The sequence below is a fragment of the Neopelma chrysocephalum genome, unplaced genomic scaffold (assembly GCF_003984885.1).
Source record: "Neopelma chrysocephalum unplaced genomic scaffold, ASM398488v2 Primary Assembly neopelma1_70, whole genome shotgun sequence".
Classification (NCBI taxonomy): Eukaryota; Metazoa; Chordata; class Aves; order Passeriformes; family Pipridae; genus Neopelma; species Neopelma chrysocephalum.
In genome coordinates, this window is record NW_020897730.1 from 2,252,190 (window position 1) to 2,270,077 (window position 17,888).

Below are 17,888 nucleotides of genomic sequence, written 5' to 3' on the forward strand. Positions count from 1 at the left end.
TTGGGTTTTTTTTAATTGTAGTTAACTGTCTGAATACAACTGTTAAGGGGGTTTATTTCCTTTACCTTTTAACATGAAGTTATTCTTTCATATAAGCAAACAAACAGAGATCATTGCTCAGAGCACATGGAGACATTTCACATTTCCTGAATGAGGGCACAGCTGATGCATCACTCACCAGTCATCACAGACAGCAATGCTGTAGTAAATTGGTATTAAATTATTCACCAACTCTGTGTAAAAGAAAGTTTAGATATCTTTCAGAAAAATGCTATTAACTTAATACCTAAAGAACCAGGCATACGAAGTAAAACCTGATGAACACATCTCTGTGTACACATCCAAGAAATCTAACTAGAATACAATTCTTGTGTTTCAACAAGTAAAGCCCTACAGTACCCTAAAACTGAAAGTGTTTCAGATACTGGTTTTGTCTTTGCTTTTTTAAGCAAGTAGTTACAAATATATATGCAGAAACTGTCTAATAGCAAAACTAGCCTCTTAGATTTGCATTCTTCACTATAGTTGCAAATTACTATCTCTATTCAAAGTGTTCAAATTTATATCCTCTGATTTTATATTAAAATAAAAATGACTGCACTACTTTTACTACTGCAGTACTAAAGCACAATGAAGTGGCTTTTTTCCCCCTCTCTTCTGTAGCATCAGAAAAAAATCTAGCTTTCAGTCACATATCAATATCATAACCAAACTTTCAAAATCAGATCTCACAAAAGTAGTCAACTGTTCAAATAGCTCTTGAAATATTTTTAAAATCTACAAACATACATACAAGTATATCTTGCCTGAAATTGCAACAGCAATAACCACAACATTAAGATAGCAAATAAGATCACATCAATAATATTGCGTTTCAGAACATAATTTTAACAACACAGTTTCTACTTGCAACACACTATTTTAATTTCTCTACACCCAATATTTCCTTAGTAGCACTCCTTCATTTCACAGAGCATAAACCCAATAGGAGAGGTATCACTGCCTCATCCCAATAGTCCTACATTCCTCTTCTCTTCATTTCATAAACAGAAGATATCAGGGCATCTCTCAGCTGAAATTTTACATAAAACAAGAGAGGTTGCAAGAAGGCAGCTCTGTGCAGCCAGTTTTTCCCCACTCCCCAATCTGAGGGGGAATTTTTGTCCAGTCCAGTATTCCTTGGCTATCTAAATAACAAGGCCTTCACCGCTTTCCTATACCATGAAAGATGAGGGCTCATTTTCTGAAAAACTATTTTGAAATGACTTGTAGATGTGGTAATTTAAAGCAGAAAAAAACCCAACCAAAACCAAAAACAAAACAAGGCAAAGTTATGAATAAGCATTTTGAAATTTCAATTTTCTCTTCAAGACAGATTCCTTTTTTATCCAATGAGAAAGACAGAAAATAGAGCTCATTGCCACAGTGCATAACTAGCTCTGGCTCAGAGCATCACAACTTTGCCCCAGCATTGACAGGGCAGAGACAAGACGGCTTATTAGCACAAGTGAGATTCATTACTATAACCAAAGAAGCAACATCCCCTACTCATAAATCCACAGGTAATCTTACACTGTTATAGCTGCAGTGCCTGTGCTTCCTTTTTGTCACTTATAAAAATAGTTTTTATTACAGTCTATTCTGGGTGAAGGTCAAGAGAGAGAGACAGGATTGGAAAGTTAAGTCTTTTAAATGGAGACAGCACATAATGCAAATTCCTTTAATACAAGTTCTTCTGCCTGCAGTATAAGCCTTGACCTAGAAAACCCCTGCATCTTGAGCCTATCGGGTTTTGAAATAATTCAGCCTATATGTGAGAATTTACCAAGGATGTCTGTGACCTCAGCTGTTCAAACATTTGTTCTAATAAATGGAGGTCAAACCATAGGTTGGTTTAGGTTAGAAGGTCCCAACCCCTCTGCCATGGTCAGGGACACCTTCCACTAGACCAGGCTGCTCAGGGCCCCATACAACCTGGTATGAAATGGGGATGGGGCAACCTGTTTCAGTGTCTCATCACCCTCACAGCAAAGAATTTCTTTCTAATATCCAATCTAAATCCACCCTCCTTCAGTTCAAAGCCATTACCCCTTAGATAGTTCTCTCTTACCGAGTACTTTACACTAGGGCTTGCATGTGATCACCAGACTTAGTCTATTAAAGAATCGAAGAATGACTTGACAGGCTATGAAAGACAAAGCCTTTATCTATTGTAGCTCTATTGTTCAGCTTTCTAATTCACAGATCACAGTAGTAGAAAAGGTAATTCTATTCAAACACAAAGAAATGTGTTAAATTGTCTGAAAAAAAATTTAAGCATTCTACAGAGAAAGGGGAAGAAGCAACTGCTTGTCTTCTGAAATGGTACCTGCTTATGAAATAGCCACAGAGGAATATTAAGTGAATCAATATAACCAGTAAATTTATCTGAAAGAGTAGAAACAGCCAGGGTCATAATTATTACCCCTGATGTGTTGCTAATACACAAAAAACAGCAAAAGAAAAATGTTGATTGATTGCTATGAATTTCTGGCAGCTGTAGCTTTTGAAGCATGAAATACATTAGCATTGTATCCTAATGTCTTTGATAATTGTTCAGAGTTGATGCTTGTCTTCTGAGCCAGGCATATTATTTATTCACAAAGAAGTCACTGGCTGTAAAAAATTAAACATGTAGAAAATAAGCTGACCTCTATTTTTTCTGCAAAATGACATTTCTCTGAAGGACAAAGGAAGAAATAATTTACACTGTTGGTGCATGATAGAGGTCTAATTTCATGTTCATTGTCCAAATACCTTTGCCCTTTACAGGTTATTAACTGTAACAAGCTCCTGGGTGAATTATTGCATCATTACACAGCAACTATAGAATATTTCTAGTAGAAAAACCTACAGTGAAATATCAGCTCTGTTAAAGGGACCATTTTTGAAATACAATGCCTGGTTTGTAAGAGTCATTAAAGGAGTTTCTTCAGACCACATCAGGAAAAGTCTTCAAGTGTACCATAAAGGTTCCCAAAAGCCATAGCTTTAAGTGTGTTTACACATTTATGTCAACATTTTTTGCTTTCCTATATCTTTCTCTGTTATAACTAATCACTGAAAAAAGCGAACAAAATGATTTTTTTCTTCTCCAATGATTTAATATTCGTTTCTGCCTGATGGCAGAGATTGTTGGGTGCAAGGTGTCTAACAGAAATGCTATTAGAGGGATTTTAGCCTTCAGAGCTGATCTGACTGTTCTTTTCAAAAATTTCTTCAAGTATCTCAAAAGAAGGAAAAAGAACTACAGGGAAAGCACAACAGAGCCAGGTAAGCAGCAAGAGTAGGTGCTGCAGTCGTTGTTATACCTTAAGCAGCAAAGATATCAACAAATAGCAGTAATTACAGTTTCTTAAACACGGCAGGGTTAACTGCAGAGGTGTTACTTTCAAATCAGCACAAGCACACTCAGTTACAAAGATTGTTTTTTATACTGATAAGGACCCTGCTTTTTCTTCTACTAAGGTTTGCAATACAAATAAATACAAGATTAGTACAACAGAACTTTTGAAATATCAATCAATTCAAATTCGATCCCAGCGCAAAACTAGCAATATCTTTGTCAAGTTCTTGTCCTTACTGGCACTTGCCCACTTAGAGCACCTGTCTGCCCTTGTGGTATTGCTGACTAATATTTGTATTCACACCATAGGTAATCCAGGCTCTTACATAACCATTGTCCCTGACCTTTCCCCTACCAAAACACAGAACTATCTAACCTGAAATCAATGGTGCCTTTTAAGTGCCTGGCTCAGGTAACACCTCTAGGTGGACTGCTAGCCAGTTCTGTCTTCAAGAAGGTAAAATACTTGTAAACTCTCATTGTCTGCCCATAGTTCTTTCACTATTAATATGAGGATGGACAGTTCCCACAATTTATGGTGAGAAAGTCTGTATGGCTCAGCCTTTTTCAGAAGAAAACAAAATGCCTGTGCAAGGCGATCACATAAATCCTAAAGAACCAGAAAAAGGCAAAACCAGTGATAAGACTGTTCAAAATGATAGAGCTTCTCTGTGTGCTTACCAGTACAGAGCCCCTCTTAACACACAGGTCTGGAAAACCATCATCACAGCAAAGATATCCATGAGGGTATAAAAAACATAACTGTTAGCTGAAGTGACAAGGCAGAGGCTCCAGCTACCATGTAAGTAAAAAAATTACCATTCTTTCGGCTCACCTTTAAGGGCTCTTAAGGGACAATGCCAAAGCCAGATGTCTCAGATGTGTCTCTTGAATTCTTGCTCTGCAATCAGCAAAGATTTATTTCTAGCTTATGTGGTCTATCATGCTGGAATAATAAAGCACAATGACACTCAGATGCGTATGACTGAATTCACATATATCCACCTTAGCACCCATTTACAGCAGTGTTCATGAGCAAGAGAGACCCTGGGGTGGGATCCAGAGTGTAGTTCAAATTCATGAGCTCATATTAACACATTTTAACCTTGGTACATTCTGAATCTTGTTTAAACATAAGAGATCAGACACTGAGGCTAAACAGACGTACACAAAAGAGCCAGGAAAATGTCAAGGCAAAATAAGCTCATTTCAAAAGAAGAAACATACATTTTTGTTTGTTGCACAGATGCAGCGTAGCTAACATTAAATTTGTAATTTTTTTCTGTTGCTTCCAAAACTTGCAAGTACACATCACCACTGCTACAGTGGTTCTCACTTCAGGAAACCTGACTCTTTGTTGAGTGTCTAGGTAAATTGATGTCTCATAGTCCTAGCATTGCCAGTTTGGGGCAGCAAAAAGAAGAACTGCAAGATTCTTCCCTAAGACAGATCATCTTGGGGTGTGCTCTGAGAGAGAAACAAGCAGATGAAAGTAAAACAAATCCTATGAATTCAATGCTAAAACTTAAATTGCAAGCATCACCATAACCACTACCAGCTTAATGACTGTGCAATGCATTGTGAGAGAACAATCAAGACAACTAATATTACAGTATGGTTTTCCATCTGTCTTGACTGAGGCATTGCTCAGCCAGGATAACTCCCTTGCAATAGGAAAACATGGTTGTTTACAGCATGACTGAACAAGGGCACCCAGTAGTTGACAATGACATACTGTGATTCTTGGGACAGCACTTTCCCAGGCTCATCATACCTTGAAAATATTTCAGTAGACACTGAGAATCCACACCGTAGTAGATTTCACTGCTCTGTAGGACACAAAGCAAAGCTCAACTATCTCCATGTATATGACCCAGAGATAGGAAATTACCACATTTGCAATATGGTAATCTTGAGGCCTGTGTCAATAGCTTCCTGGTGACATTAATGAGGATTTACAAGGTATCTGCCTTCAGCACAGTCCCAGCCAGAGCCTCGCAGGAAAGCAGAGCTGGTAATTGCAAATCTATTTCTGCTCCTTCAGAAATTGCAAAAGTCAAACCACATAACCACTCTGTGAACAAGATTTTCCCTTCCACAGCCTAAAGGACCCTTAAACAAATTAAGCCAGCTGTTAAGAAGGTAATTTGTACTGAAAGATCTATAAGAGGACAGTAAGAAATCACCAAGACCAGCTCTCATTTTCCAGTAGTATCCTTCCTTGTCCTTTTCAGAGGGCAGAGTCGGAAAAAGTTCCACACCCGAGTCTCATCCTGCCCTGGTGCTTCCTGGGCACGATGGCAAAACCCTCTGGGACTAGGAAGGTCTTGCAGGATTTAGAGAGATTTGAAGCTGCCCTTGGGTGCCCTGGTAGTCCCACAGAATAACATTCAGGAATTTTAATTCACAGTTTTTTGAAGTATTCAAGGTGTAAACAACAAAGCAAAACACAAGATAACAAAAAGGGCTCAAGGGACTTCTCACACTGACTTTAAAAAGAGAATTAGGGTTTCATAGTCTCATATTTCTCTGTTCATGGGAAAAGATGTCAAAAATGATCAATGGAGGATCACAAGGTTTATGACATTTTAAACCAGAATGATCAGGTAAAGAACTTAAAATTTAGGAAGCCAGCCCTCCCCAGGCGCTGACCCCCTTATTTCAACGTCAGTAGGAGACTGTTTAGATAAAAACAGCCTAAAGCAAAAATTATATTTAGCTTTTAATCAGAAGATATTTTTGTTATTTCAGGATGTACAAGTGTAGTACAAATAAAAGTATCTTGCGTGGGGTTATATTTTGCTGTTGATTTGTGATGGCTTTATTTTGTTTTTTCTATGCTTCTTTGTTTTTTAAAATAATAAAAAAATAGTAATTTCCAGGAAAGGTTTGATGCTTATTTCATTTGCTCTGATCCTACATATCTGTATGCCTCAGAGCATATCTACAATCTGCAAATTGTTCTATAAGTGTGGCATAACTTTACCAAAGACAGCAAACTGTAATTTACATCAGTGTAACTAAGAACTAAGTATATCTGCTATTTTTTTAATGGTCTATCAGGCTTATTCTAAATGCTATTAAAATGACAAAATAAAATAAACCAAAATGAAATGGAAAATTCTCCTGTCTCCATCTGCACATTAGGAGCGGATATTCCATAAAATATATTTATCAGCACTGTGACCAGCTATAAAACGTCGTCAATGCAGAATGTTTATGTACTGTAGCAGAGTAAAATTGTCCCCCTGTTAACTCTAAATCAGCCTCCAAACAGGTATTGGTGCTTCTTCATCTGCAGGCTAGCTCAAAGGGAAATGTCATTTATGATGTCTGAAATCTCATTTTTGCTACGAAGGATGTCACAGTTGAATTGTGACTTCCTATAAAGGTAAAAATTGCTGGATTTGGTATAAATAAATCTTAGAGACAGATCATGGCGTTATTTACCTTCTGTTTTTTAAAATATGGTTAAATTTTAAGTGAACAACTCAAGAACTGTAAACATCAGTTTGATTAATATAGTGTGTCATCTACATAGTGAATCTCTAGGAATTCGTGCTGTTATCTCATCAGATCTCATAAACAATATACTGCCAGGACTTGTCCCCATCAGTATGTCTTCACCACATAGTCTGAGTTACTGTCAACCGCATCCAAACATTATTTTCTAATTGAACCAACATTTAGAATACATCTGATTCTGATCTGGTGGAAAAAATAGATTAGGGGTTTTCCCCCCACACCCTCCAAAAGTAAAAACTAAAATATCAGAGACCAGATCAAACAAAACTTCTCTACATAACACTCTCTGTGATCCTAAAGTGGTTTTTGGCAGTACTGCATATTCTCTGGCATTCTCCATGTTCTCATCAGGAAAACTAAAATTCAGCAGTAAAGGAAGCAATCAATCTGTGTGATAAGGTTGCATAAACACCAGCTTCACAAAGCTAACAAGTTAAAATGCACTGTGATGCCACACCAACTGACAACAGAAAAACTTCCAGTAGCAGATGCAGATGCAAACTGACACCTCAGTTTGTACCATACATCAAACCCTTGAGGTTTTGCACCAACAATTCTTTGGGAAAGAAGAGCCAAGCTTTTAAACTGAATAAAAAAATTTCCCTTTATTTTGCATCGATTTGAATGAGCAATTCTAAACAAATACCTTACTTACCATAACTGTATCAAAACAGTAACAGAGCATTAATTCACAAAATTATTTAGATACTCAGTTCCACTAAAATCCATTGGTCCTTATTCTTGGATTTTTAGAGTCATTTAAAAAGTAGAAATCACATTTAAATATCATATGATCACAGTTTAATATGTGCATCACTTTCTTTTCACAAAATTGCACTGTCCACTGTATCTAGTCACTGCTGCTGAAGGAATAGTTGCAGTAGAGAATGAGGGACCCAGTATGCTGCTCTCTGACTAATAATAAAAAACAGCATAAACCCCCTCCACCAAATCCAAGTTTCACTAGAGAGTTTGGTTTCTTAGTCAATAAGAATTGTCTTTTGTTGACTTAGAACATATGAAGATTGCCTTTTTCAGTCATCTAATGCTTTAAAGTATTAATTTTCAGTCTTAATAGTCTTCCTTTCCCCCCTCCTTCTTTTTTCTAGCAGAGCCCTAAGGTTAGAAATCATTTTAAGCTATATAGTCTTAAGTATTGTTAGTAGTATAAATAGCCAAGTGTATTTGATCTAAAGTGAAAGATGGTATTTCCGAATTAATATCTTTGTTGGCAATGAAATTTGTCATTGACAATACATCCATTTATTTCTGTGACTTAGAATACATTCCTGCATAATTTTTTTAACCTAGTTCTGCTATGCATTGCCCAGCTCAGTTAAGAGACTACAAGAACCACCTTCCTTAGCCAAATTTGCATGCAATTTAGTGCTCATTTACACCTTCACTTGTTGCCTCTTGGAACTATGTTTGGAGACAACACACCAAGATTTACACCAAGATTTAGTGAAGTGGAGCCAAGAAGAAAAGTGCTGAAAATAGGGCTGACACCACCACTGACTTCTGTACAATGAAAATGAAGTGTTTGTATTAAATATTTAATGTCAATATGACATAAAAATGAAAAAGGTTATGTTAACAGTCCAAATTTTTGGAACCTCCTCTTGATTTTTATGGTCTTCATAGCAATGGGGCGGGGGGGGTTATTTTATCAAAAAAGTATAGTAGTTAAAATATTCCTCTTCAAATAGAAAAAGAAATTAAAGCTGTAATTGAAATAATTTAAAAAATTTAAAAGTCAGAATCGATGACATCATCCTTCTCTCTCTTTCCCCAAGCCTTTGTTATATACATACAAACAAACACAGCATGAAGACACGTATCACACAAGACACATCTATTTTTAACTAAGAGGACGAGTTCTGACACAGAAGAGCAGGAACTAAGAGTAGTAACAGAGTAAGTAGGTTTAGAAAACCTAGTTTTTAAAGGAAGGTAAACTAAGGGAAGGCTCTGACTTTTCAAAGCCCTTCATCACCTTTAGTACCTTAGATAAGAGCAGATACACAGTCACTACTTGCTCCATGACAGATTCAAGGTGCAGTCCTGAGGGCAAGAAAGAGTTTATAAAAGGTGAACCTACAAACAGCAGCTGGAAAGAATTGAAGAAAGCTTTAAAAAAAAAATAATCAAACAATGAGCAAGCAAACAAAATATTCAGGGTATAGATACCAAAGACATGTACTTCAGATCAACTACAATTATATTTTTTTCAATTTTCTTTGACAGGCCAAATGAAAAGCTGTCTTTTCTAGCTGAACAAAGCTTTTTACTCTACTTTAAAAAAAATTGGTTCATTTCTGTTTCAGTCTCACAAAGTAAATCAGAAGGTACCACTTGAGAGCTGCTTACTAAACTAAGGGCAATAATTTCCCACATTCTTTAGCAGGGGAAACGGCATTTCTGCGAACTGAAAACTTCTCCAGGACAATGGCCATAAGTGTTTAAATCCCTCCCCCGTGATGGAGTCCCAAAGGCACATTTCCCTCCAAGAGCCTCAGGCACCTGGTGTGCAGGTGCTCTGAGGGATAAGGATGGCTCTGCTAAAGCCATACTTGTCCTGTAGGGGTACGAGGGACAGCACAGCAGGTACACTGTCAGGCTGCACAATTTTTCCCATGCCTTTTCTCCTGTCTTAATTAAAATTTTATGTGACCTTTTCACAGCAAACACCATCCACTACACCCAAGCAGGCAGAAATAACCAGCTCGTATTTCAAGCCATGATCTTCTCCCAAGGGACAGAAGTAGAGCACTCCTAGTTCTACACCAATATTTCAACCAGCAGGATCTTACAGAAAATCGGTGCAGTTACCACTATTTTATCTTCATTGTTTTAGTTCAGCTCAAATAAATTTTCCTATCACTCTGCCTTTTCTGGTCACTTGTATCTTTTACAGTGCTAATGAATTCTGTTAGGCCTTCTTTGGGAAATTCCCTGTGAAAGTCCCAGGCAGATTCACCTCAAAGGCCTCTCGACTGACAGCTCCTTAAAAAATTAAGCCAGAACACCAAGCAGTTCACATTGTCACTAAGTTAACTCTGATGTAGCACAAAATGAGCATTGCATGGTTATACTAATTGATTGGATGGGTATAATAATTATTTAAAAATATATCTTCCTCTGACTACACAGGTGTATTGTATTCTCTTCGGCTACTAATGAGTGGCTTGTCATAATCTATTTTATAGCAAGGGAATCATATGACTTTAGTGGCTGTTCACAGGAGTAGGTAGACTGGTACTTAATTTCTAGCTTGAATATAGTTTATTTATTAATAAAATAATTAAAGTTAAAATAAGATGTGAATGTTAATTTTAAGAACAGGAAGAACTACATAGGGAGAAAAATCACCTGTAAGTTGGTCAAAATGCTCGAGTACATCTTAACATAATGTTAGCAGACTTAAAGCAATTATGTTGTCAAAGTCTGTCATAAGTGCTTGTGCTGCAAAACCCACTTTGTTTCTTATTTCCATTTGGAAAAGTGTCATCTGTCACATTTTCTACCTTTCTTTTCTTACATATAGTCATAAACTATGAGCTCAGATCTTCAGCACTCACAGAAGGCTTCTGTGACCTTTTCAGTCATGCCATTAGACTGATGAATTAATCCAGAGTACAACATTGTAAAGAGAAGTATTAAGGCAGGCATATAAAGTGGTAAAAGTAATTGGCATGCAAACTGTTACATCTATCACTTGAATTACTGAATCTGACTTTAGGTTTCTTCAGACTTGTAAAATGCTGAGTTACATAACTGACTTATGTCCACAAACACACAGATGAACATCGTTTGGTTTCAGCTTTTTTAAAAAAACCTGTTACCTGAAGTGCCAGTTCAGTACCAAAATGCTTGGCACTCATTCTAGATCAGAATCAAACATCCAGAGAGGAGCTGAGCTAGAATCACCTAACTCCATCCACAGCCAAGAATGAAGATATAATGTTTCAGCAGCAACAAAGTCACTAACAATATATTAAGAAAGATTTTAGGATAGCTTAGTTAATAAATAAAATTCACAGTGAAGAATGAGAATTGGCACTCCATGCATTGCAGGCCCTAGGAAGGTCTGGTGTCACGCTCGAAGTCTTTGCTCTATTTCAACTGCATATTCAGAGAGTGTGCTAACAATTTCTTAGGCAAGGCAAAACATACAGCTCTCCAAAGATTTCCTACGAGGTGTATCATAAGTCAGTTGCGTTTATTTAACTACCACATTTTCAGGGATGTTGAGCTTATGATCTCCATGATTAATAGTGATATGCTTACAAAATACAAAGAAAGGAAATTAACTGCACTGTCCCTGAAGAATCACTGGCTTTACCAGATAATTAAGAAGTTCTGCATTTTTTCCTTATGATTAGCTGTAATCAAAAAGATGATTTTTATTATGTTTTTTTTTTCCCCATCAAGACTTTTTTTCCTTTTGAAAAAGAAATAGCAGAGCAATCCAAGGAAATGAGTACATACAATGCAAGTAACATGCCTTTCCTATTACAGGAAGAAGTTTTAAATATTGTAATATTCTGATAACTACTTTTAACTACACGGAGGCCTCTAACCAAACACTATTTCAGATATGCATCCCATCTTTACATGTCACTTACAGTAAACTTATTGGTCATTAAAAGGTATAACTGCATTTATTAAAGTATTTTAAAACATATTTTTTAACAAGGATGCTTGAATTATTTCCCCACTTGCTCTGCATGAATCTGCAATCTGAATTAATTTAGTGTGCTGAAGTATAGCTTATAGATTTGCCTGTAATTATGGCAGCCTGATATATCCACTGTTTTATTGGATACTTTCATACACATTTGGCTATTTTGGTGACCTACACTAATTGCATGGTTTACTTAAAAAACAAAGCAGTTCTTTATTTGAAAAGATTCAATACATAGCACTACTGTGGGACCTGATATCCATTGAACTTGGGTCTTAGAAGATGGCAAACATTTGCTCCTTGCTGGACATGCCTTTGCCTGCGGTGGGCCAGGTTTGTTTTGCAGAGAAGGTTTGGGAATGGTGTCTCCTCCTCTGGGTTTCTGCACAAAGAGCAAGGCCCCTCTCCAGAGCCAGGGCAAAGGAAGAAACCATTCTGTGAAAGACTAAGATGTGTCCCAAAATTAGGAACTGCAGAAAAAGAAGTACTGGAGGGATACAAGAAAATTGAGAAGCCTGGGAGGCACCTGGTAAACCAAGCAGCCTGGGCCAGGATTTGAAGTAAGACAAAAGAACACAATCAGCACACACCAGTGGAGTAGGGCAGAAAGGATCATGTCTGGAAGGGAAGGCAGAAATCCCTCTGCACCTCAGTCCCTGCACATCCACGTGGCTCACAGCCTCTTTCCACTTTCTTCACAAGAGATTTCCAAGAATCCAGAATTCACTTAAACCCAACCTTCCAGAAAATAAATTTCTGGCACATCTTACAAATCATGTGAAATCTAAAGGGAAGAGTTGATTGGGAGATGAGGTACAAGTGCAAATGAGGTCAATAAAACAAACTTGGAACATAAAATACTGTATAAAAGATTACTATTTGAACTGTATCCATTATGTAGCAGTTCTATGAAATGCTTAGATCTTTGTGGTTTTCCTGTTCCAAAGAACATCCTTCACTTCCAGATTTCAGCAATTCAGGTTGTTGAAGGTTCTTCTCAAAAAGCTGTTGTTGCAAAATGCAGTTTAGGCAGTTTAGGGAATAAGACATTGTTATTGTTATTGAGTTTCTTGCTTCAAGGAAGACACTTGAAATTCTTAGTTTTCGAGCATTACTTAAATTGGTGACAAAAGACGTTTTAATTGTTTTCAACACTGGAACATAAGATTTTAGAATCTCTAAATGTACCATCTCTGTAGCTGGAGGTATGCATTATTTAACCACTACAATAGCTCTCATTAAAACTTAACTCATTTTTTCGGCTTTCTCAAAACATCTGCTACTCATGGGATCTGTTTTTGTAATTATAATAAACCAAATTTCTCTAGTGATGCTCCTTTAGTTGAAAAAACAAAAGGTTCACAGAATTTTTTCATAGCTTTGATAAACTAAACCTTATTGCAACAGTAAGAATTACTAGATATTTTATGTTGTTATTTTAAATCTATTGCTTTAAAAGTTGATGTCACAACTCTTGACTTGGTTACCATAGTGCTATCACTTGAAACAAAACTCCAGAAGCATGTCCTTACAAAGGCTTAATAAAAGCAACTTCTTTCCCCTCGTTTAAGGCAGATTGTGAAATTAATACATGACAAGTCACAAGCACAGTCTGAAAGCTGTACATGTACAAAGGATGCACAGAATAGAGGTGTCAAGGTATCAAAAGATTTGCTGCAGTTTTTAATTACTTGATAGCAAAACTATTTGAAAGGGATTAAACCCTTTGGAAAGTGGCATTATAAACAATTATTATAGGGTTTGGTACCAATTTTTAAGGTTAGCAGGTTAGTCAGCTTGCCAAAAATGTAAAATACAAAATATGGTGCAGTTCTTGTGACCAATGACAGCTGCTGAGTGTCCAATATTTCCAGAAGATACAAGCCAGGTCTGCTTCTCTACAATAAACCAAATTTACAGCAAAAGGATGGAAGCTTTTACCTGTTAATTCTGAATAATGCTCTCTTTCTTCTTGCTACGAATAAAAACCTAAATGCAGTGTCTGCACTAGGGAAATGACAGGATGAGTGTGTAAAATGCTAATTCTCGACAACAAAGTTCCTATTAATATTACATGTCCTCAGTTTAAATCAAGGTAACATTAAAAACCACCCAGATGACATTTCACCAGAAAAGAAATACCAACTAAACAGACAAACAAACTTAAAAAACCCAAACTAACAAACAAAACCCAATTCAAAACCATAATAACTTTTTATATTATAGGTCAGGACTGCAGTATTACCTTTCTGATGCTGAATAATAACTACTACGAAAGCAGTGGTGGGTACATTCTTTTGAGAGAGGACAGTACAAAGCAAGTTGGAAGACTAAACAAAGGCAAGGATAAATATTATAATTGGAAAAAAATATTTCATTGACTCAGAGTTATGAGATCTCCATCACAAGTACATGCCAGCTCACCACCTAACCTTAAGCTTTCATTTCAGTGCTTACAACTATATTTACACTTCTTTTCCATCAGTATGTAGAACCTCATATTGCCTTGATTTTTCCATCTGTTGCTTCAGACCTTCATCACCAATCAATCAACACTGTTCCACCAACTACCATCAGGACAGTTAAACAGGCTCCATCAGTGCTCTGAGGCCAATTATACAAGGTTCAATAAGACAAAGTCCCAGGTTCCTATACCTGGCTCACGACAGCTCCTGCAGAGCTACAGGTTGGGGCCAAGCGATTGGAAAGCTGCCTGGTGGAAAAGGATCTGGGGGTGCCAGTAAACAGTGGCTGAGCATGAGTCAGCACGTGCCCAGGGGGCCAAGAAGGCCAATGTCATCAATGTCAAGAAGGTTGTAATCAACAGTATGGCAGCAGGACCAGGACAGTGATTGTTCCCCTGTACTCAGGACTGGTGAGGCCACACCTTGAGTGCTGTGTCCAGTTTTGGGCCCCTCACTGCAAGACAGACATTAAGGTGCTGGAGGATGTCCAGAGCTGCTGAAGGGTCCAGAGAGTAAATCGTATGAGGAGTGACTGAGGGAGCTGGGTTCTTTTAGACTGGAGAAAAGCAGGCTCAGAAGTGACTTTATCACTCTCTACAACTACCTAAAAAGAGGTTGTATCAAGGTGGGGTTTGTCCTCTTCTCCCAGGTAACACACATTCAAGAAATACTTAGGTCAATTCAGTTAATTGTAATCCAGGTCAGAAATGCTTAAAAACATTCACGCAATTGAACAGAAAATCCTGTCACCTAGATGGTACTTGCACAGCTTAGGTGAACTGATCCAGGCTGTGGAAAAGGACAGGAATAAGTAGACATTCTTGACAGGAAACACATTTACGTGGCTATAGTCTGTATTCCATATTCTACTTATAAACTGTAGACTTAATCTTCAATGACCACAAACCAGCAAACAGACTCACATCTATATTGGATGCAAATTTCCTGTAAGTATCTTTTCGTGAAAAACTTGAGTTTTGATGAAACAAAATATATTAAAGTATTTGCTAAAATAACTTGAAATATAAAGCTGATTGAAATTTTTAAAGGAAAGTAGCTTAACCACATTTTCTTTTCTTTCTTTTTTTTTTTTAACAGAATTTGAAACCGACTGCACATCTTTTAATCCTTGCAAATTGAGCTCCAACAATTCCTTCATCAGCGCTTTTCATTGGTAAATAAGGTTCCATCTGGGCTGTAGAAATAGATGAGGAGGGCACAGTGGGACTAAATGTTTCCAGCACTCAATTGGTTTGAAATGTGGTCTAGTCTCTGAACACTCTGGACCTAAGCAGATAAGACACTGACAGAGGCAATAATCATCTTCTCTTTATTATTTCCTTCTATTATGCTTTCTATTTTCATCCTGGGTCTCAATCCCCATTTATTTACTTTTTTATAGACAAACCTCCTATTCAGATTTAAATATTCAACCTTCCTAAGGTATCTCGGTGAATATCACACATGCCATATAGCAATGTTAAACTTAATGAGCAGATTATATGGGCTTTTAAAATGTATTAACAGATGCAAACCTATGACAAAAAGATACCACTACCTGCACTAGGCTGGTTAAAGAAGCATAAGTTTACATTTCCATAACTATTTGGCTCACTGAGGCTAAATCCACTTAGTCTAAAGCTAAGAAATACTGTAGTCACATTAGGAGGTGGGGGTGGAAAAAATCATAAGCTTCATAATAGATTTAAGGGACAAGAATCAAATGTATGTATTGCTTGTGCAGCAGATGTGATGAACAGAAGACGTGCAGTAAATTTCATGTTTTGGACTGGGACTGAAAACAGAGCACTACTAAGGGAATCTTTCTGCTTGGCCTCTCCCTCCTCCCACCAGGATCAGCTATTCACCTCACCAAGGGAACTGAAATGGAATAGGTTAAGTGGATAATTTGGGTTATAACTATATTAAGTCATTACCTAGTCATTATCTCCAGTTCATATCTCTTCTTTCCAGTAAAATCTGTGTTAGCATAGCTGAACTGAAATGAAGTAGTTCCAGTCTTTGGAGCCACTGAGGTCTAAACGAGAGGAAACACAGCATAAGAAACCCCACAGAAGTTGCTCCTTGACCAGAAGCATCACAGTGGGAGTCAATATGGGGAGTCACCGAGTTGGGATAGAGCATGAACTGACTTTGAAACTGCCTATTTCTCTGCCTCAAGGGCTCCTGCTCCAAATGGATTTCATAATTTGAAGATTTCCTAATCCTTTGATACTTTATGTGTTAAGGCAACTGGAAAAAACTCTTTAAACTTTCCTGGTCTACTAAGTGTAAAGGAAATTGCAATATATTGCATTTCAAATCATCAACGTTTTGGTTTTTTGTTGTTTTATTTTTAAGTTATTTATTTATATGAAAAACATGAAATCACTTGGAAGTTAAGCCAGTGCTTGTTCTCCTGCACCTAAACAATGAAGTCTCTCTTTTTCTCCAGAAGCAGTTGCAAAAATCCTCAAGACTCTCCATTCAGAGCTGGTTTTACCTGTGCAAACATGAAACCTGCTGCTGCCCTGTCAACAGGGGCCATCAGGGGTCCAAGGACTGCCACTCTACAAGGGTGACTGTCCCCTTCCAGCCACTGGATAATACACACCCATGTCTTCAGCAGTGTCACCAGCCTGTGCCGAGAGAGAAGCGTTCAGGCTGCACTGCTGAAGATGCTCCTCCAAATATTCTCCTGGTGGGCTGAGAATCCCATGGCTCAAGCCTCACACAGCGGCTGCAAATCTAGACTGCACAAGTTTTTTATGAAGGCTATCTAGAGATTAATGAACAACCATCTTTTCATGCAATTCAATACATTAAAGAAAAGGACTGTGTTTGTTTATCCATTTATTGAAAAGTTGAATAGCTGGTAAGTTATGTTTGTACCAGATTGTTATCAGCAGTTGAAGACTACTGTTTGGGCTTTTTCTTTAAAAGCTTAAACCAATATTAGAGATAAAAACAGAATAAAAATTAATATATACAGGCTTCCACATTCAAGTGAAGAAAATTATTTTGCACAGCAAGCATTGAGATCAATTAAAATCCTTTACTTCAGATATAATTAACAAGCCTCACAAGCATAGAGTGATTTAATTTCTTGTATCAAACCAAATGCTGCTTTCTGACACTAAAGGACTATTCTCTTACAGCACTGTGTGTTAAAATTCATCATTCCTGTATATTCAAACAGATGGGACTCAATGAAAACTTCTAATGAAATCAGCATTAACTTACATCCAGCATGCAAAATCTTTAAAGGACTTTCTTTAATGTTGGTTTTTATTGCACAGTTTCCTAATTAGAGTTAAATTGTTACATTCCCAAAATAAACCAGTCCTTACACTGGGTGAAAAGTGTAAAAAGGAATTGAATACAATTGTATAAAATGCATATAAATAAAACCAAGATGTAGTTCTTCAAGAAATAACCACAAAATAAATTCATGATAGACATTTATGCTTACTAATATTTACCCTTGTATTTCATTTAATATTCATTATTTTTTTCCACATGAGATTCAATTAGTCTGGCAAATGACATTCACAATCTAGGGCTTTTGTCTCTAGCAGGGAGAATAGAAAATTAGTGTGTAAACCTCGCACAACCAGATGATTCAGGTCTCAGTCAGTTCCTACACCACAGTGCAGAACACCAAGGCTGCAAAACCAAAGTTACTGCAGCTCAGTTACTGCCAGAGAAAAGAACCTTTTTTCTTCCCCCATCTTCTTTTTTACTTCCCCATTCCCTCTTAAAATTTCAGAGGAGAGAAATAAAACGCGGGGACTGTGTGTGCGTCATTACTCCAGTTCAATAAGGC